The following is a 22,883-nucleotide window of genomic DNA, read 5'->3' on the forward strand; positions in this document are numbered from 1 at the left end:
ACCCTGAGGCAACAACATGCCACTGTAAGATTTAGGGTGGAAGAGAGAAGGGCCTTTCTTCTGTAAAGTGGGAAGAAATCCCTTGTAAAAGAATCTACAGCTTGACCTCACTGTCTCTTAGATTTTAGGAAAGAGTACAAATAGGCTTTGAGGATCTGGAAATTGATTTCCTTAAAACCACTCAAGATTCTACGTGTAAAGTTTTCCAGCTTGTTGCTACTTTTAGTGTGGTATGTGGGCTAGCAACATTGGCACACCTGGGAGCTCTTAGAAATGCAGAATCTCAACCCCGGCCCAGGCCTCCTGAAGCTGAATCTGCAAAATCCCAGGGCGATTCACAAGCACATGAAAGTCCAGATTGCTGCCATTTCCTTCCCCTCAAAACTTTGTAGTGCACACATTGGCTATTATGCAGATTCCTTCCCAGTGTAGGCAGTCATTTACATACCTCTTTAGTAACCTCTGCTCATAATTTTCACGTTTGTTCTCCAAGAAGTAAACTGGTTTAGCTTCCAGCAGTCTGTGAGGCCTACTGGGCCAGGCTTTCTAACTCTGCAAATAATTTAAACACTGCTTATGATGGTCCCTAAGGAACCCTCAGTAAGTGGTAGCTGATAGTTATCATTTTCTTCTCACTAATGGTCAGATTTGGGTAAGAGATCCTTTTTCCTACTTGAGTGTCACTTGAGCCTGTGATTTTGAATTACTGGATTCTAAGACTGGCAAGACCTGTGTGTGTCACGGAGAGGTTTCCTCCTATCATCCCATTGAACATTCTGACCTTGTCATTAGGAGAGCTATAAATAGAAGAATATTTTTTTTAAGGAAAATAAAAGCCTATTAAAGCAGAGCGTCAAAAGCTGCTGGTACTAGCAAGAAGAAAATGGCTGATTGTATTTTTTGAAATGTCTTTGCCTTTCCCTGTATTTTTGCTGTGTTGACAGCTGTGCCATCCAGGCTTGACCTAGCCCTTGGCCCTCCCTCTTGGTTCTGCATTCACTTTTTGTGTATGTGGGATTCCAGATCTGTAAACAAGGGGGCCTAGTGCCAAAGCCTCCCTCTTGGGAGTGTCAGTGGTGTTTGGAAGCAGAGGAACACTCCATGGGAGGAAGCGTTCCCCAACATTATTTTCTCTTTGTGCTCCCAGCAGAAAATCCTGCAGTGTCCTGGGAAGAACAAGGATGCTCAGAGTTCAAATCCTGCCTGGTTACCTAAACTCTCTGGACTTCTGTGTCTCTATCTCTAAAATGGCATCAACTCAAATGGCTATGGGAAAATTAAATGAGACTGAGTACCTGTGTAGGTAGGTGGATACTCTAAAAAAGTGATTTTCCTCCTCCTTTCAAACAAGTAGACAGTGCTGCTTAAAATCAATACTTCATAAAATCATAGGACCTTAGGCTGGGGAATATTCTTTAAAATCATGACATTTGCTGTAGAAGAAACTAGAGGGAAAAAAATGAACCTACACTGATGAGCCAAGTTTCAGATTTTACCGTAGTGCCTATGCACTAATGATAATTTAAGATGATGGTGTCTAGGAAGGGACCCATTTCTCTACAGCTGATTAGCCACAGATCAGTGCTATGAGTTAGAGAACTAGAAAGGCAGAACATGAATAGACAGAGGAATAATACATAGAGCAGAAGGAGCACAATACCGAGAGTCCTTGAATGCACTTTATTTGCTACTTTGAACAGCACTTTGAATAGCAAAATTATGCGTTAATGTCAGTGGTTCACAAAACTTGGTCCCTGACCAGCAGCATCAGCATCACCTGGGAACTTGTTAGAAATGCAAATTCTCTGGCCTTACCCCAGACCTGCTGAATCAGAAACCCTGGGAGTGAGGCCAGCAATCAGTGTTTTAAGCAAGCTTTGCATGTGATTCAGATGAACGCTAGAGTTTGGGAATTACTGGTTTACATTTTAACAGCTTACAACCATCTTTTCCAATGCAAAGCAAAGTGGAATCACAAATGTCTTAGCATTTTAAATTCCTTACCTCCTTGACACATACTGTGAAAATTCCCAGATATTATTGTCTTCTGATTCTTGCAGTGAGAAGCATGAGCATAGTCACCAGGTAGAACTTCCTCAGTTGCCCTGGGTGGCTGTTGTTTAATCATGAAACAGTAATATAAGAGAAGGATTCTGAAAATTAACTAAATGAATCTGCTGTCACTTTGGTTCTTTAGAAATACCTTTCCTAGACTGGGTGCAGTGGCTCATGCCTGTAATCCTAGCCCTTTGGGAGGCTGAGGTAAGAGATAACTTGAGACCAGAAGTTTGAGACCAGCCTGAGCAACACAGTGAGACCCCGTCTCTTAAAAAAAAAACACAACTCACAACTATCTTTCCTCCAGTGTTACAATATATTTATAACCTTATAACAAATTATATACAAATCACTGTTTTTATTTCCTTACCTTCACAATCCTATCTCTAGAAGCAGTTACACCAAAGCCCTGTGTTGTCTGGATGTGTGATGACAGACTCTCTGGGCCCCTCTGAAGGGTGTCATCATTCAGGCCCAACTTCTGCTTATTTTGAATTTCCTGTTTGATGGTTAAAAGTCAAAGAGAAAGACAGAAATGAAAAGCCTATACCACAGTCTCCCTCTTATTCATATTCTCTCTCATCATTGGTTGTTTATGTGTCTGCCTCAGCCTCCCAGATTGGGCTTATTAGGGGCAAGAGTTATTTGTCTCATTCCCCTTCTACAAAATAGGCTTCCAGTAGATGTTCACGAACAGGACTGACACTGAAGCCAGCAAGGCTGAGCGGCTCATGGAAAGCTGGGGAGCTCTTCTGAGCATCCACAGATACTCCCTCCTCCTCACTTTATTATACCATCTCTGTTTATCAGGTGGTTGTTTATTATTTACTTTATTTCCACGTGGCATTCTCTAGAGACTTTGTGACTGACTGTGTTCATCCCCGAAACTTTGCAGAAGTCAGGCTTTGTAAATATAGTGGAAGAAAGGAGATTCACAGCTAAACGCTTCCTAATGAGGACACTGCAAACATGTTATTTTCAACATTCAACTCCTAACTTTGAATAATTCATGAAAAAAAATCTGTTGAACTAAAGTGACTGGGCTATTTTAATGAAAGTAGAGATTTGGAATGTTTTAGAGCTGGAGATCAACACCCTCAGTTTTCATGAGAGAACCGAAGGCAGGGAGAGGAAATGACCAGCCCACAACTCAGTGAGTTAGTGAGCTCAGGTCTTCTGTATCCTGTGCCCTCTAGGTCACACAGTGGCTAGTGGCCAATCTGAAACGAGAACTCAGGCCTTGAGATGCACATACCGAGTTCTTTTCATGGAGCCACAACAACTTGTCACAGGGATACCAGGGAGTAGGCAGGCCCAAGGTCCCTCTCTCCTGCACTGCTGGGTCACAGAAGACACAGGGAGATCATGTTTCCTTTCCTTTTCCATCTTCAATGAGCAAGCCCAGCTGCTTTCTGCCCTGGCTGCACAGTAGACCCCCTGGGGAGCTTCTGAAAAATTTTGACACTCAAAACTCACCCCAGGTCAATTAAATCAGTCTGGTGGCAGGCCCAGGCTTCAGTGTTTTAAAGCTCCCTAGGTGGTTCCAACTTGCAGCTAAGTTTGAGAAACATGAGTCTAGCCCTTCTTTCTCGTTTTTCCTATTTTCTTGACGGCCAGCCGGCATCCTTCTCTTGCTCCCTCTGTTTCTTTTTTTTCTAATCCTCAGGGGGGTTTTTCTGGTTTTTTTTTTTGTTTTTTGTTTTTTGGTTTTTTTTGACAGAGTGTCACTCTGTTGCCCAGGCTAGAGTGCAGTGGCACAATTTTGGCTCACTGCAACCTCCATCTCCCACGTTCAAGCAATTCTTCTACCTCAGCCTCCTGAGTAACTGGGACTACAGGTGTGTACCACCATGCCCAGCTAATTTTTGTCATGTTAGTAGAGATGCGTTTCACCATATTGGCCAGCCTGGTCTCGAACTCCTGACCTTGTGATCTGCCCGCCTCAGCCTCCCAAAGTGGTGGGATTACAGGCATGAGCTACCTGGCCTAATCCTCAGGTTTTAACATTGCAATCACATGGTTAAGTTCAGGCTGCTGCCATTCCAAGCCATTTAAAACATTAGCCAAAAACTTAGCTTTGTGTTCCCCTTCTGATCTACTCTTCTCTCTCTCTCTCAGCTCGGCTGAGTCTTTGCTTCCTTCACCAGTGCCGCCCTCAACTCCCACCCAGGCCTCACTCTCCCAGGAGGGGCTACCATTTCTAGCCCTTCTATCAAAGCCTCCCTCCTCCTTGGCTTCAGTCCCAGATGACTGTGAGGCTGGACTCGAGGAACTGGGAGCTCAGACTGGATGGAAAGCTTTGGGGACGCTGCTCCTATGATTATTGGTCCCACAGGAATAATTCTTCCAGCAGCTCTTCTTTTTTTCTTGCTGGCTAAGTGTGTGGGTGTGCAGCAGGCATTTGCTAGGGAACGTGGGCAAAAAATAAAACTTTTCAAGCTTCAATTCTGCAGACAGATTGAGAGGCCTCCCAACAGTTCAGAATTGCTGAATCTGTCTCCATCCACCCACTTACCCCCCCAGGAAGTGGTAGATCGAGTTCGATGTGTTTTGATTTGTTAACAGTGGCCTAGCTTATGGGAGTTTAACTCATAAGGATGATGCTTTAAAATAAACTAGTCAACAAAGAATTATCAAACATTCATTGCATGCAGGGCACTGTGCTAGGCACTGATTAAACCCAAATGTAAGGTCACCTCTCCTGAGGGTATTTTATGGGCAATAGAAGGAGACAGGAAGAGAGGGGAATAGGAATAGGAAGGAAATAAAAAGCCATAAAAGCGAAAAGGGTTAGGGGTAGAAGGATGACAGCTGTGTGTTTAACTTCCCAGGACTTAAAGTCCTAAACTATTTGTCCAGTCCATTCTCACCAACCATATTGGAGCCACCATGTTGTTTTAATCTTGTCATTTGACCTCCAAGGTATTTTGGGGGCCCCTCAGAGAGCTTAGCAAACATTATCCTAAGACAGCTGCAGCTTCTTTCTCAATCCATCTCCATCTCCCTCTGCGCGTGTGTCTTTTTGTCACTTTCTAATTCCCACACTTTATCTCCCTTGCTATCTCTTAGATACATAACATTTTTTCACGAATACGTAAAGAAGTAAATCCAAGCTCTCAGCCGTTTATCAAACTAATAATGAATATTATTGGTGGAAATGACCAACACAAATTAACAGCTAAAATTACATATAGGAAAAAAATGGTTATAGATGGAAAATTGCCTGAAGAGTCAAATCTTCTTGACAAAATGTAGACATCCAAATAGGATCAAGAAAAATTGGGTTTGGTAGAAATAATGGCCACGAAGTAAAATCCATGAAGGCAGATGTTATAATTGGTAAAATTTGACATGGACAAAAACTTGATAATGAATCAAATTTTGTTGTAAAATTTAAACAGAGGCAGGAGGATTGCTTGAGGCTAGGAGTTCAAAACCAGCCTGGACAATAGAGTGAGACTCCATCTGTATTGAAAAAAAAAAAAAAAAGAGGCTGGGCATGGTAGCTCATGCCTGTAATCCCAGCACTTTGGGAGGCTGAGTGGGGCGGATCACTTGAGGAGAGGAGTTCAAGACCAGCCTGGTCAACATGGTGAAACTCCGTCTCTACTAAAAAAAAAATACAAAAATTAACCAGGCGTGGTGGTGGGTGCCTATGTTCCAAGCTACTTGGGAGGCTGAGGCAGGAGAATCACTTAAACCTAGAAGGCAGAAGTTGCAGTGAGCCGAGATCGCACCACTGCACTCCAGCCTGGACAACAGAGCAAAACTTCGTCTCAAAAATAATAATAGTAATAATTGATGCCAATGAAAATAACATCAATAAACTATATATAAAATGGTAAAAACTGGAAACTGTGCTGTATGAAAAATTGATCAGTGAATTTCATTACTAATGACATTTGTTCTAGAGACACACTTTCTTGATGGAAGTCTGTCAACGTTGGCATAATTCTGATGAGAATCTAGTGAAATTTCTACTGGGGTAGCAATAACAGTGAAAAATATCATGACCCCATAGGGGCTGCCTGCTGACAGGCAGCAAGGTGAAAACTCCAACAGGGTGGGGCTTAGGAATCTGTATTTCTTTTAAAAAATCAAAAACATAAAAACCCCTCCATCTTTTGAACTATAATGTAAATGAACCAACTAGTAACGAAATGTTTGGGGAATAACCAGAAAAATTTGAACATTGACAGGATGCTGGAGAGTATTATGCCATTATTATTATTATTATAAGCACGATGATGGTATTGTGGTCATATATTTTTAGTTATGGACTGCACTGTATGCCCCCAAAATTCACATGTTGAAGCCTCAACCTCCATTGCGACTGTATTAGAAGAAGGCCGGGCGCGGTGGCTCAAGCCTGTAATCCCAGCACTTTGGGAGGCCGAGGCGGGTGGATCACGAGGTCAAGAGATCGAGACCATCCTGGTCAACACGGTGAAACCCCGTCTCTACTAAAACTACAAAAAATTAGCTAGGCATGGTGGTGCGTGCCTGTAGTCCCAGCTACTCAGGAGGCTGAGGCAGGAGAATTGCTTGGACCCAGGAGGCGGAGGTTGCGGTGAGCCGAGATCACGCCATTGCACTCCAGCCTGGGTAACAAGAGCGAAACTCCGTCTCAAAAAAAAAAAAAAAAAAAAAAAAAAAAAAAAAAAAAAAAAAAAAAAAAAAAAAAAAAAGAAGAAGGACCTTTAAAGAGGTAACTGGGGTAAATGAGGACCTAATCTAGTAGGAATGGGGTGGGGTCCTAACTAATAGGACTGCTGTCCTTATAGGTATAAGAGCCATGGGGTGGGGCACTAGCATAAAGAAAAGGCTATGTGGCGGACACAGTGAAAATGTGGCCATCTGCAAGCCAAGGAGAGAGGCCTCAGGAGATACTTACCCTGCCAGCACCTTCATCTGGACTTGTAGCCTCTAAAAGTGAGAGGAAAAAAAAGTCTATTGCTTTAGCCACCCAGCCTATGGCATTTGTTATGGAAGCATTAGCAAACTAAAATGAATCCATATATATTAGAGATACCCACTGAATTACTTATGAGTGGAATAATATGATGTCTAAAATTTTGCTTTAAAATACTCCAGAAATAAAAATTGAGGATAGCAGATAGACAAAACAAGACTAGCTAAGGTTGACAGTTATTGGAGCTGGGTAACAAGAACTTGGAGGTACAGTGTGCTATTCTTTTCTACTGTGGACTATGTTTGAAAATCTCCAAGGCCATGCACAGTGGCTCATGCCTGTAATCCCAGCACTTTGGGAGGCTGGGGTGGGCAGATCACCTGAGGTTGGGAGTTTGATACCAGACTGACCAACATGGAGAAACCCCATCTCTACTAAAAATACAAAAATTAGCTGGGCATGGTGGCACATGCCTGTAGTCCCAGCTACTTGGGAGGCTGAGTAAGGAGAATCACTTGAACCCGGAAGATGGAGGTTGCAGTGAGCAGAGATTGTGCCACTGCTCTCCAGCCTGCTCGACAGGAGCAAGGATCCAACTCAAAAAAAAAAACCAAATCCAGCCAAGGCGGGCGGATCACCTGAGGTCGGGAGTTCAAGACCAGCCTGACCAACATGGTGAAACCCCGTCTTAAAAAAAAAAAAAAATCCAAATAAGTTTTTAAAAATTGACAGGGAAAATTGTACAGGTTATTTTTCTGTATATTCAAGTAGATAATTACAAGAAAAGGTTTCCCATAATCTTGCATTCTTATCTGTGCTACTGTGGCCTGGAATAAAATGTGTTACAAATGTGTATTTATAAATAAAACATTAACTAAATATAATAAGGGAAAAGGGAAAAGGATAAAAATGCCAACTGCAGAGAGTGGAACTGTGGACAAGGGGCAAGCAGTCTGAGAAGGAGGAATCAGTATTTACTGAGGGCCTAATACATACCAGGTGCTTTGTAGACTTATTCTTTGGATACTCACATGGGTCTATGAAGTAGACTTATCATTTCAGTCCTTTAAGAACATTTTAATATGAAGAAACTAAGGCCCAGGGAGGATGAATGAATTCCTAAGATCACATATTAGGAAGTGGCTGAGCTGAGATTTTAATCCTGTCTGCTTCCAAAACTTGCATTCTTTTCTCTGTACTTTTCTCTATTAAAACTTACATACCTTTTCCCTAGATATTGTGAAATATCAGATCATAAAGGACAGAGGAATCCTGAAGAGGATAAAATCATAGAGAGACGGGGCCAGTTAACATTACCAAAGGAGCTGGGCTTGGAGGTAAGTCCTGGAGGTAGAGAAGGGACAAGCAAGCAACCTAGGAGTAGGGAGGGATGGCAAGATGCAGAAACTTGGTAGCAGGTGGAGAACAGGGTAAGAATGAGAGGCCACCACTGCAGGCTCATATTTCTTGAATATGAGGGGGTAGACCAGATGATCTTTCAAATCTAAAATTCTGTCAGCCCTCATCTGGGCCTCTCCACTAGGATGTTCCACCTTCATCTCCAGTTCTACATTTTTAAAACTAGATTCATTACTTTCTCTCTTCCCCACCTGAATCAGTTTCCTCCTGGCTTCCCTCACCTGCTGATAGAGTGATCATTTTCCCACCTACGTTTAACACCTGTAGTCTTTACCAATCTTGTCCAGGCCCAAGTCTTGGGACAGCACTGGTAAACCGATTCTTTGCTCAAAACTCTAAGAGGTCCCCTATCTGTCACTGGAATACCTAAGCCATGTTCTGACCTCAGAGCCTTTGCACTGGCAGTTCTTTATACCCAGAAGGCTCTTCTGCTAGATATCTATCCTAATCTCCTTTAAGACTTTACTGAATGTCACCATCTCAACGAGACCTTCCTTGACCACCTGTTTTAAGTTGCAACTACCTCCATCTTCCCCTGCTGCATGCCTAGTCTCCCATACCCTGATATATTTTTTCCCTCAGCACGTTTTTTTAACACACTATTTGTTTTTCTTTTCTCTTAAAAATTGTGTATCTCCCTTCATTGGAATAGAAGTCAGACAAGGGCAGGGCTTTTTGTCCAATTTGTTCACTTCCCTAACCCTAGAAATTAACCACAATGGCTGGGCACATAGAAATTTCTCAATGAATGAATGAATTCATGTTTTATAAATGAAGTACAGCACAACAGGGAATTTAATAAATAAAGACATGGAAAAGTGCTAGGAAACAAAAAGGGCTGTCGATTCTCCCCACTTGGGAATGTCAGGAAAAATTTCACACGAGTTAACAATTGAGCTGAGATTTAAAGGTAAGTGGGCAAGGCAGATGGGGTAGGTGAATGATGGTTCCCAAAGAGATCAAGTCCTAATCCCTGGAGCCTGGGGTTATATGGTGTATTAGTCCATTCTCATGCTGCTATAAGGGCACACCAAAGACTGGGTAAGTTATAAAGAAAAGAAGTTTAATTGACTCATAATTTCACAGGGCTGGGGAGACCTCAGGAAACCTTACAATTGTGGCAGAAGGGGAAGCAAACGCATCTTTCTTCACATGGTGGCAACAGCGAGGAATTAGAGTTGAGCAAAGGAAGAAGCCCCTTATAAAACCATCAGATCTCATGAGAACTCACTCACTATCATGAGAACACTGTGGGGGAAATTGCTGCCATGATTCAATTATGTCCACCTGGTCCTGACCTTGACATGTGGGGATTATTACAGTTCAAGATGAGATTTTGGGCAGGGACACAGCCAAACTATATAATATGGCAAAAGAGACTTAGCAGATATGACTAAGCTAATTATCTTGAGATGGAAAGATTATTTTGTTTTATCCAGCCGGACCGTAAATGCAGTAACAAATATTCTTATAAGGGAGAGACAAAGGTAGGTTTAGCAGAAGCAGCAGAAGCAGAAGTTGATGAGACAGTGGAGCAAGATGCTGTGCTGCTGTTGGCTTTAAAGATGGAGGAAGGAGTCATGAGCCAAGGAATGCAAAGAATGTGGCTCTAGAAGCTGGAAAAGGCAAGGAAACAGATTCTTCCCTCCAGCTTGTGGAGGGAGCACAGCCTTGCTGCCACCTTGATTTCAGCTCAGTAAAACTGATTTCGGACTCTGACCTCCAGGACTGCAACAGAATAAATATGTATTGTTTTAAGCCACCAAGTTTGCGGTAATTTGTTACAGCAGCCATTAAAAACTAATACAGCAGGCAAGGGCATCCTATTAAGAGGGAATAGTATGTACAAATTATGAATCCCCTGGGAAACTTAATGTACCAGGGTTAAGCAGTAAGGAGTGGAGAAAGATGGGGTTGGAGACATGGCAGGGGCTAGATTGTGAAGGGCCTTGCATGATATGCAGAGGAGTTGGGTGGTATTTTATCAGTGTAGAAGAATGTAATGACCTTCAGTCCTGAATGGCATATTCCTGGCTGCAGGGAGTGCTGCTGGTAGATGGCCGTTACTTGCAATTCTCTTCTGGGATCTCTCTTTTATGCATTCAGTTGTCTATCCCAAGATCATACTAGCTTCCTGGGGCAACCAGTCATTGGTCTACACAGAAGTATACTCTGTCAATTCACCCCAATTCAGAAGAACTCCAGAGGAACATCCCAACTTCAGAGCCAGAGCTCCCCAGGAGGTTAGCTAAAGCTTTGTTGTGATGACTTTGGAGCTCAACTTCTGTGTGTCTAGTCCTGCTTCCTTCTCTCCCTTCTACAGGTATTAATCTTAAGAGCCCTCCCTAATGAACACCCTGCATGCTAGTCTCTGTCTCATTCTGCCTCCCTGGGAGCTCACCTTGCCAATGGGAGTGAAATGGTCTTTAAGTAAGAGAATGAGAGGTGAGATTGGTTTGGGTGGTGATAACTCAGATCAGTGTGAGGATGCGCTAAGCTGGGGAAAGACTGGAGGAGAGATCAGTTAGGAAACGAGCAAGATTCCAGGTAAAAGATGATGAAGTCTTGGGTAAGGGTAGAGGCAAAAGCAACTCTATGCATTGTCGCCAGCTTTCCTGTGACCAGCCTCATGGAGCCTAGTCCATAACATGTTAGCTAAAAGAAGTTCTTCCTCATAGGCAACACAAGTGAAAATAGACAAATCAGATTACATCAAACTAAAAAGCTTCTGCACAGCAAAAGAAAGAATCAACAGGGTGAAGAGACAACCTATGGAGTGGGTGAAAATTGCAAACCCATCTAATAAAGGATTAATATCCAAAGTATATTAGGAGCCCAAACAACTCACTAGCAAGAAAACAACCTGATTTAAAAAATGAGCAAAGGACCTGAATAGACATTTCTCAGAAGAAGACATACAAGTGGCCAACAGGTATATGAAAAAATGCTCCACATCACTAATCATCAGAGAAATGCCAATTAAAACCATAATGAGCTATCACCTTATACCTGTTAGAATGGCTATTATCAAAGACAAAAGATGTTGGTGGGATGTGGAGAAAAATAATTGTATGCTGTTGGTGAAAATTTATACTGGTACAACTGTTTTGGAAAACAGTATAGAGGTTCCTCAAACAATTAAAAATAGGACTACCAGGCCAGAGCAGTGGCTCACGCCTGTAATCCCAGCCCTTTGGGAGGTAGAGGTGGGTGGATCACGAGGTCAAGAGATCGAGACCATCCTGGCCAACATGGTGAAACCCCGTCTCTACTAAAAAAAATACAAAAGCTAGCTGGGCATGGTGGCATGCACTTGTATTCCCAGCTACTCGGGAGGCTGAGGCAGGAGAATCACTTGGACCTGGGAGGTGGAGGTTGCAGTGAGCTGAGATCGCACCACTGTACTCCAGCCTGGCAACAGAGCAAGACTCCATCTCAAAAAAAAAAAGGACTACCATATGATTCAGCAATCCCACTACTGGGATATGTTCAAAGGACATGATATCAGTATGTTGAAAAGATATCTACACTCTCATGTCAACTGCAGTGCTGTTTACAATAGCCAGACGTGAAAACAACCTAAGGCTCCATCAATGGGTGAATGGATATAGAAAATGTGATTATATTTATGAGGAAGGCATGTTGAAGGCTGAGATGGGTCAATAGCTAAGCCTCTTACTCCAGTTAGTCAATTTGTAAATGCAAAGGAAAAGTTTTTGAAGGAAATAACAAGTACCTTACTGTTGATATAGAGAAAATTTGAGTGGTCTGGATAGAAAATCAAACAGCTACAACATTTCCTTAAGCCAAAGCCTAATCCAGAGCAAAATCCTGTTTCCTCAATTTTATGAAGGCTAAAAGTGGTGAGAAAGGTGCAGAAGGAAAGTTGAAGGCTGGCAGTGGTTGGTTTATAAAGTTTAAGGAAAGAAGCCATCTCCATATAACAGTGCAGTGAAACAGGAAGTGCTGATGTAAAAGCTGCAGCAAGTTATCAAAAAAATCAAGCTAAGATAATTGATAAAATTGGCTACACTAAACAATAGATTTTTAATGTAGACAAACAGACTTCTATTGGAAAAAGATGCCATCAAGGACTTTCATAGCTAGAGAGAAGTCAATGCCTGCCTTCAAAGTTTCAAAAGATAGGCTGACTCTCTTGCTATGGACTAATGTAGCTGATGACTGTACCATTGACACCAATGCTTATTTCCCACTCCAAAAATCCTAGGATCCTTAAGAATCATGCTAAATCTACTATGCCTGTGCTCAATAAATGGAACAGCAAAGCCTGGATGATGGCACATCTGTTTACAACGTGGTTTACCAAATATTTTAAGCCCACTATTGAAACCTACTGTGTAGAAAAAATATCTCTTTCAAAATACTAATGTTCAATAACAATATACCTGATCACCCAAGAACTCTTAGGGAAGTGTACAAGATGATCAACATTGTTTTCAGGCCTTCTAACACGACATTTATTCTCTAGCCCAAGAATCAAGAAGTAGTTTGGACTTTCAAGTCTTATTATTTAAGAAATAATTTTAGTGAGACTATAGCTGCCATACATAGTGATTCCTCTGATAGCTCTTGGCAAAGTAAATTAAGAACTTTCATGAAAGAATTCACCGTACTAGATGCCATTAAGAACAGTTGTGATTCATTGGAGGAAGTCAAAATATCAACATTAATAAGAGTTTGGAAGAAGTTGATTCCCCTCATGAATGACTCTGAGGTGTTTAAGATTTCAGTGGAGGAAGTAACTGCAGATGTAGAAATACTAAGAGAACTGGAATTAAAGATGGAGCCTGAATATGTGTCTGAATTCCTGCAATCTCCTGATAAAATGTTAATGGATGAGGAGTTACTTCTCATGGATGGGCAAAGAAAGTGATTTCTGCTAACACAACATTTATTCTCTCCAAATGTTGTGTCTCTCCAAATGGCATTGCATGATGGTATGTGCCCTCTCAGGGGTGGCAGAAGAAACAAAGAAAAGAAGTTCTGTCTCCTTACTGAGTAGTGAGTGGATACTCCTGGTGAATATGCTGTGAACATTGTTGCAGTGACAACAAAGGGTTTAAAATATTATATAAACATAGTTGATACATCGGCAACAGGATTTGAGAACATTAACTCCAATTTTGAAAGAAGTTCTGCTGTGGGTAAATTGCTATCAAACAGCATCACATGCTACAAAGAAATCTTTCATAAAATGAAGAGTCCACTGACGTGGCAAACTTCATTGTTGTCTTTTTTTATTTTTTTTATTTTACTGCATTTTAGGTTTGGGGGTACATGTGAAGAACATGCAAGATTGTTGCATAGGTACACACGTGGCAGTGTGATTTGCTGCCTTCCTCCCCATCACCTATATCTGGCATTTCTCCTCATGCTATCTCTCCCCAACTCCTCACCCCCTGCTGTCCCTCCCCTATTTCCCCTCAACAGACCCCAGTGTGTAGTACTCCCCTCGCTGTGTCCATGTGTTCTCATTGTTCAACACCTGCCTATCATTGTTGTCTTATTTTAAGAAATTACCACAGCCACCCCAGCCTTCAGCGACTACCACCCTGATCCAATCATCAGCCACTAACATGGAAGCAAGACTTCACCAGCAAAAAGATTACAACTCAATAAAGGCTTAGATGATTGGTAGCATGTTTTTAGCAATAAATTATTTTTGAGTTAAGCTATACACTTTTTTAGACATAATGCTATCGCACGTTTACTAGACTACAGTATAATATATGTATAGTGTAAACATAATTTTTATGTGCACTGGGAAAATAACAAATTTGTATGACTCACTTTGTTGTGATATTTGCTTTAATAGAGTGATCTGGACTTGAACCTGCAGTATTTCCAGGGAATACCTGTATTCTTAAAAACCCCTGACAGTAGATTTTAAGTGTTCTCACCACAAAAAATGGGAGGTAGTACATTTGTTAATTAGCTCAATTTAGCCAGTCCACAATTTATACATATTTCAAAACATCATGTTGTGCAAAATAAATATATAAAGTTTTTACTTGTCAATTTGAAAACTTAAAAAAGAAGTCCTCCTTTATTATGGCCTGAATCTTTTCATTTTGTCCCTCATTTCTAATCTACCTTTGTGGAACATGTCTACTTTCTTACCAAAAATATCTTCTCTGTTTCCCTGGTGAACAATCAGTTTCAACAAGCAGCAGGTTTGATCAACCATTCTTCTCAGAGCAAGAAACCTACCATACTGGGAAGTGTTCTTTCCATTTCTTTTTGAATATCTCCTATGTCAGAGAGCTCATTGTCTTACAGGCTGTGTATTCTCATTGATATGGTTTGGCTTTGTCCCTACCCAAATCTCATCTTGAATTGTAGTTCCCATAATCCCTATGTGTCATGGGAGGGACCAGATGAGATGTAATTGAGTCATGGGGGTGGTTACCCCCATGCTGCTGTTCTCATGATAGTGGGTGAGTTCTCACAAGATCTGATGGTTTTTTAAGGGGCTTTTCCCCTTTGCTTAGCACTTCTTCCTGCTATCATGTGAAGAACATGTTTGCTTCCCCTTCTACCATGATTGTAGTTTTCCTGAGGCCTCCCCAGCCTAGCAGAACTATAAGTCAATTAAACCTCTTTCCTTTGTAAATTATCCAGACTCAGGCAGTTCTCTATAGCAGCGTGAGAATGAACTAATACACTCAGTCTCAGCTGAGAGCCTTATACTAAACCTGAAACTGCTTGTAGCTTTCACCTGGTTCTAGTTATGAGACATATCATCATCATGGAACAATGTGTTTAGAAGTCCTAGTTTTGGAATCAAACAGAAATTAGTTCAAATCCAGATTCTGCTACTTAAAGTGACCTTGGTCTTTTTATGTCAACCAGTTTGCTCAACTGTAAAATGGGGACAAAAATAGAATCTCCCTGATAAAGTTACTGTTTAAAAAAGAAAGAATATTTTGGCCAGGTGCAGTGTCTCACACCTGTAATCCCAGCACTTTGGGAGGCCAAGGCCAGCAGATCATGAGGTCAGGAGTTCTAGACCAGCCTGACCAACATTTTTACTAAAAATACAAAAATTAGCCAGGTATGGTAGCACACACCTGTAATCCCAGCTACTCAGGAGGCTTGAACCTGGGAGGCAGAGGTTGCAGTGAGTGGAGATGGCACCACTGCACTCCAGCCTGGACGACAGAGTGAGACTCCGTCTTGGAAAAAAAAAGAAAAAAGAGGAATTTTAAAGCATGATACCTGGCACATTGTAAATGCTTAATAAGTGGTCGATATTATTATGGATATTAGATGTCAATTGAATATGTCTTCCAAAGGCATTGCATTATGATATGTGCCCTCTTCAGGGTGGCAGGGGAAGCAGAGAAAAGTTCTGTCTCCTTACTGAGTTGTGAGTGGATACGCACCTGACCTCTTTGAACAAAATGCATGTTAAGCACAGTAATGGTGTATAGACTCTCATGCAGGACAGGAGTAAGCTATAATCAGGGTGTCTCCCATGGCTTATATCTGCCTACTTAGGAGGAAAAAGAATTTGTTTTCCATTTACCAAACAGCAGCCCTGCATAATAAGAAGGAATTGATTTTCTCAGCATTCCATTAGCTCTGAGTCTTTCAAGATAGCATAATGCATTCCAGTGGGGGAGATGAATTACGTCATGAGGGAGCTGGAACAGGACCTGGAGAGGAATCAGGCTGGGGTAGCAGCTTTCAAAGGGAATAATCTCACTCTTCTACCCATTTCCCTTATATATTTTTTCAAAATCTTTGAAGCTTGGCATTTTGTATCCACCTTTCTGATCCAGACACACATTTCATAACCAGCTCAACTGCTGACACAGTTAAATAATAATGAGTGGATTCTCATAAATCTCAACTTTTTCTCTTAGGAAAACCCATGGAAGAGGCTGCAGAGTGGTGGCAGTGGGAGGAGTTATCACTGGTGATGTTAAAACCCATTGCTTGGTTGGTGGTGCTAAAGAATAGCTGTCTGCACACCATCAAAACGATCAGTAGGAGAGAAAGAAAAATTTAGTTAATGTATTGGTTGTTTTGTCCACCTGGTATTCACACAAGTAAAAGAAACAGAGAGAAGAAAATACTATCTTCCAGAAAATGGTGTGATTTTTTTTTCTTCATAGAAGAAAGTTTGCTTCCTGGAGGTTTACATGTGAAATATAGTATAACCAGTAGTGTGATAGCAAATGTTTAACACGGACACTAGCAGGTGAAGGGAGCGTGAGTTGGTAGAAAGTGTTCATTTTTGTGGTATATATATTCTCACCATAGTCAATTTCAAGCTACTAACACAACGTCACTGAGTGTGGCATTGGGAGAGTTGAGCAGAAGCGTACCTTTCTGTAGTGTTTCTACCATCCCTAACCTGTGAGATCTCTACTCACACACTCAGTCATTCATCGTTTATTTATTCAACATTTATTGAGCATCTGCTGGGCAATGGAAATACTGAAATGGACAAGAGGATCTTGAGATAGACAAGTGAGGTGATGACTGTAGGGGAATGTAATAAATATATGATAGAGTTACGAATAGGCAAGGTGACTGGGAGAAAGAGTGGCCTCTTGGACTGGCCGTTCAGGCCTCCAGCTGCTTCCTCAGAGAAAGTTTGACAGAAGATCCCTTTCCCCAGCTTGATACACTCTCTTTCCTTGGCCTCCAAGGCACCATTCTCTCCTGTTTTGTTTTGTTTTTTCCCCCGTCTGGTTGCTTCCTCCTTAGCTCTATGACCTCTAAGTGTTGCAGTGTCCCAGATTCCAGTCCTTGAACATCTCATCTTTTCTACCTCCCTCACCCGTTGGTAATTTAATCCAGTGTCAAGACTGTAGATCATCTATGGCCCCCAGCTGGAGACCCTCCCACAACCCTGTACACTAGACTCATCTATCCAATTGCCTATTTGAAAACCCCATATGGCTAATACATGTCTCCAACTTAACACGCTCAAAGTTGAATCCCTGAGCTCTGTCCTCTTGCTCCTCCTCCATCTTTGCCGCCCCAAGAAATGGCTACTCTATCCTTCCAGCTGTTCAGGGGCTCAAAACCTAGAAATCATTCTTTCTTTCTCTAAGGCCCCAAACTCAATCCACTGGCAAAGATTGTGAACTGTCTTCCAAGCATCCAAGAAGCAACCATGTTTCACCCCCTCCACCACCTTCACCATGGATCATGCCACTATCGCTCACCTGAATTATTGTATGACATACAAATACATCTTCCTTCCTCCACTCTTGTCCACTGCTGCCCCACCCACAACACACTCCTATATTCAATTCGCAACATAGCAGCCAGAGTGTCCTGTTGGAAAAAACAGGACATTAATCATTTCATTAACCTCATAGGATTGCTGTGGGTATTGCAATGTCTGGCACATGACAAGCATTCAGGTTTTTTTTTTTAGCTATTATTGTTCCATTTAAATGTTCAGGCTATTCATTACACTGTGATTTCTTTTCTATTTTATTTTATTTATTTTTTTGAGACAGAGTCTCGCTCTGTCACTCAGGCTGTAGTGCAATGGTGCGCTCTCGGCTCACTGCAACTTCCGCCTCCCAGGTTCAAGCAATTCTCCTGCCTCAGCCTCCCAAGTAGCTGGGATTACAGGTGTGTACCACCATGCCTGGCTAATTTTTGTATTTTTAGGTAGAGACTGGATTTCACCATGTTGGTCAGGCTGGTCTCGAACCCCTGACCTCGTGATCCTCCCGCCTCAGCCTCCCAAAGTGCTGGAATTACAGGCAAGCCAACGCGCCTGGCTTATACTATGTCATTTCTAATATCCAATCTTGTTAGTTCTCACAGATAAGTAGCTTGTGCTTTGAACATAGCACGCACAATCATAAAGATAGTAGGTCTTCAGTTTCAGAGCAGAGGAGATATTGAGCTGCAATACAAATGATGCCCTCAGAAGGTCTATTTTAATAATGGTCAATTGAGTTGGTCAATTTAAGTTGGTCAATTTAGTTGGTCAATTTTAAATTGGTCAATTTAATTTAGAGAGACAAAAATGTCCAATTTGGCAAATTAAGGTATAATTAATATGCAATAAAAATCATGCTTTACTTTTATTGTTTTTTATTTTTGAGATAGGTCCCACGCTATCATTCAGGCTCAAGCCACCTCTGCTTCCCAGGCTCAAGCTATTCTCCCACTTCAGTCTCCTGAATAGCACTGTAGGTACACAACACCATGCCCAGCTAATTTTTGTGTTTTTTGTAAAGACACAAAATATTTGTAATGATGGGATTTCACCATGTTGCTCAGGCTGGTCTTGAACTCTTGAGCTCAAGGGATCCACCACCTCAGCCTCTCAAAGTTCTGGGATTACAAGTATGAGCCACTGCACCTGGTCAATTTATACCTTTTGGTGTACAGTTCCATGAGCTTTGACAAATGCATACAGTCACGTAACTGTCACAGGTACTTTATCACAACTTGATAAAGTTTACATTTCTCTTGAGTAAAATTGGGATTGCTGGGTCTACCTATGTTGTGGGAAAACTTACATTTTAGTTTATTCTTGAATAAGTGTAGAACTACTACTCTCACATTCCGATGTGAAAATAAGTAATTCAAAATCTAAGCTGTTGGAACTACAAAATATTTTGAGCCTTAAGGGAATGTGATTATGGGACCCGAGTCACAAAAACAGGCAGCTGTGGCCAGGCGTGGTGGCTCATGCCTGTAATCCCAGCACTTTGGAAAACCAAGGCGGGCGGATCACGAAGTCAAGAGATTGAGACCATCCTGGCTAACATGGTGAAACTCTGTCTCTACTAAAAATACAAAAATTAGCTGGGTGTGGTGGTGCGCGCCTGTAGTCCCAGCTACTCAGGAGGCTGAGGTAGGGGACTCACTTGAACCCAGGAGGTGGAGATTGCAGTGAGCTGAGATTGTGCCACTGTACGCCAGTCTGGCAGCAGAGCAAGACTCTGTCTCAAAAAAAACAAAAACAAAAAAACAAACAGGCAGCTATAACCTTTTTGTCTCTGATTATAGATTAGCCTTTTTTCCTTACCTACATTATTTTGTAATATGGTGGAAATTACTAAAGGGCACTAAGGTAAGACCCCTTCCCTCTTAACTGTTTATCTTTGTTGTAGATTAACCTCCCTCTTTCTTCTCTCAGACAAACTTCTTGACTTTCATTTTGTCTGAGATGAAATGTTAAATACATTATGTTAAATTGGAAAGGAGAAAAAAAGCTGGATATAAAAGAAAAACTGTAACTAATTGTTTTAACTCATAAAACAACCTTGTATAGAAAATGTTATAATCTTACTAAATTTTTTTGTTTTCTGCCTATATAAGCAAGAACCTTAATTTTTAACTTTGGAGTACTGATCCCATTCCTTTGAAGCCTGTGTTATCCAAATCCAAATAGCCATTCTCAGCTTTGTGCTTGAATAAACTCTTTTTTTTTTTTTTTTTTTTTTTTGAGACAGGGTCTTACTCTGTGGCCCAGACTGTAGTGCAGTGGCACAATCTCTGCTCACTGCAACCTCCACCTTCCAAGCTCAAGTGATTCTCCTACCTCGGCCTCAAGTCCCTGGGATTATAGGCACGCGCCACTACTGCTTGGCTAATTTTTGTATTTTTGGCAAAGACAAGGTTTCGCTGTGTTGGCTAGGCTGGTGTTGAACTCCTGACCTCAAATGATCCACCCACCTCAGCTTCCCAAAGTTCTGGGATTACAGGCATGAGGCACCACGCCTGGCCAATAAACTTTTAAACTGAATTCTGGTCCTTTTGATTATTTCAGGTTAATGATGTAATGGTTGATTTTATACATTAACTTCACCGGGCTAAGGAATGCCAGATAGCTAGTAAAACATTATGTTTGGGTGTGTCTGGGAGGGTGTTTCTGGAAGACATCAGTGTAGGTGATCCTCCTCAACGTGGGTGAGCATCATCCAATCCTTTCACCACCGGGATAGAACAAAAAGGCAGGGGAAGGGCAATTAATTGTTTCTCTCTTTTTGACCTGGGACATCCATATTCTGCCTGTGAACATCAGTGCTCTTGGCTCTCCAGCTTGCAGACAGCAGATCTCTTGGCCTCCATAACTGCATGAGCCAATTCTTACACTAAATCTCTCCCCACAAACTCCTCTGTCTCTATATATCATATGGGTTCTGTTGCTCTGAAGAACCCTGACTAATACACATGACAAACACTGATGTAAAGGGTAAAATCATTCTGTGCCTTGGAGGATTTTCTGTGTGTTTCAATCAGTAGGAGGAGTGAGATGTAAATTAGCAAAGTCATCATTTGCAAATGGCTCTATTCAAAATAATTTTGTAAGTACTTAAAAATAGTTTGTTGGCCTTCCTTCCTAAGAAAGATAAATTTTTCCTTTGTTTACACATATTGATTTGCCTTATAAGCAAATCTACTGACAGTGCAATTTCTACTGAGAGTGCAAAAGTCCAGCCTGCTTAAACACTGATTACCTTGTAGTGCATGAGGTCTTGCCATGCTCTTATGGGTCACTATTCCATAAGCAAATTGGGCCTAGGGACTTAATCCAGGCTAAGGTGCTTTCTGCTCATTTTAATTTATTTTTTTAATTAGCAAAAAACCTTTTTTTAAAAAAATTTAGCAAGCTTTAAAAAAAAAAGAAATTAGCAAAAAATTAAAAAAATAATTTTAGCTATCTGCTTGTTAAATACAACATCATTAAAAAAACGTTTTGGAGGCCTTTCCTTGGAAGGGTGGGCAAAGCTGGAGGCAGTCTATACTGTAGGAAGAAGATCCCAGGCCGGAAGTTAGAAGACATGTAGTAGTTTTTGCTCTGATCACACTAGTCATGTTAACTTGGCCTCTTTGGGTATTAGTTTTGGTCAGGACAACGGTAAAGTGAGAGGGTACTTACACTAGAGAATTTAAGGATATACTCTCAGGACTCACTGCACCTACTTTATCCTGAAAATGAGTGCCTGCTTAAATTTTGTGCCTTAGTGTTTCATTTCTCTTTCTCTAGCCGTAGGTTTGCTCAGTTTTCTCATCTGTAAAATGAGGAGCCAGGCTTTGTTATCTGTGTAATCTTTCCCAGGGCTAACATTTTATGTCCCAAACCTAAAGCTTAGGCCAACATAGAACCAGTCAAAGTAAGACACGTGTAATTATCCAGTTGAACTTCATTAATAGCCCAGCTGAATAATTCAGGCCAAAAGTATCCTCTTTTTCTGCAACAGGAGGGTGGATTTTCTTTGCTCTGCATTTCGGGAAGGTTGTAGGAACAGTCCTGTTACCCTCTATCTTAATTATATCAACAGTCCCTAGCTCACTGGCTCCATTGCTTTTTTCTGAATTGTAGCCCAGGCCATCCACAAATTGCCATGCCATCTCTTGCCCTGTGATGAAACATTCATTTGTGCAATCCAAAAATGCTCAAAATATGAGGGTAGTGTTAAGGTGTACAACTAGCTGTGCCCCCTAGGGGTGATATTTATTTTATTTTAAACTTCATATAACTTGAAAGGAAGGCATGAGTCAGTGGCATGCAGAATCCACTCCTACTGACTGGTAAGAGTGATGGTTAAAATTTCAAGAATTTAGCGAGCTGCTTGTTAAACATAACATCATTAAAAATTAGATAAACTTACAATTAAATAAATTATATTAAAAATGAAGGTAATAAATAGTAAAATTGCTTCACTTCCTAATTGTTTTACTACATTTAACTGTTATGTTTTTGAGGTTATTTACAGCTATTATATGCGTATAGTAGAAATACTAAATAACTGTGTGTTACTGCACATCTCAACTCTATATTCAGTCACATCATATGGTAGCTGGAAATCAGACACACTGGGAGCATTTACACCATGGAAATTGGCAAATGCTTTGCTAGGGCTTTGCCAGGGATTTTCACTTGCTTGGGTTAACTAAAGAGTTGAAAAATACATTACTTGTGATTTATCCTTGCCCTATCTATATAAAGCAGCTTCATGTAGTGGAGAGAGCTCTGCCTTGGCTGGTTCTGCTAATAATTTGAGAATACTCTCTCTGTCCTTCAACTTCCCCCCTCTCTGGAGCAGGCAAAGGTATAATATTTTCCCTTGTTATGTCATAAGATTATTAGGATAATAAATCATCGTTTCAAGAATAAAACTTTATTTTTTAACTCTTAAAAATACCTTCTGTGGTTTATGATTTGTAGTGTAATAAAAGGGCTTCAAAAAAGTGAATATTTTTGTCTTAGTCTTTTTTGTGCTGCTATAATAGAATAATCACAGTCAGAGTAATTTATAAACAATTGATTTGTGTGTGTGTGTGTGATGGGATCTTGCTCTGTCACCCAGGCTGGACTACAGTGAGATGATCATGACTCACTGCAGCCCCACTCTCCTGGGCCCAAGTGATTCCCTCACCTTAGCATCCCGAGCAGCTAGGGTCACAGGATGAGACACTATGCCCAACTCATTTTTTAATTATTTGTAAATACAAGGTCTCACTATGTTGCCCAGGCTGG

The 22,883-nt window shown here is 41.2% G+C and overlaps 1 long non-coding RNA gene across 1 annotated transcript in view; it reads left to right on the top strand.

The window, feature by feature from the left end:
• The window catches only part of LOC108299913, a 70,945-nt gene extending 59,636 nt beyond the window's left edge, over window positions 1-11,309 (top strand). Inside the window, exons 3-4 of the long non-coding RNA XR_005199046.1 lie at window positions 8,205-8,307; window positions 10,713-11,309. This is a non-coding gene — a long non-coding RNA (uncharacterized LOC108299913). The remainder of the gene's footprint in view (window positions 1-8,204; window positions 8,308-10,712) is intronic.
• Window positions 11,310-22,883: the final 11,574 nt, after the last annotated feature.

This window comes from Cebus imitator, unplaced genomic scaffold (assembly GCF_001604975.1).
Source record: "Cebus imitator isolate Cc_AM_T3 unplaced genomic scaffold, Cebus_imitator-1.0 Scaffold24, whole genome shotgun sequence".
In the NCBI taxonomy this organism is placed as follows: Eukaryota; Metazoa; Chordata; class Mammalia; order Primates; family Cebidae; genus Cebus; species Cebus imitator.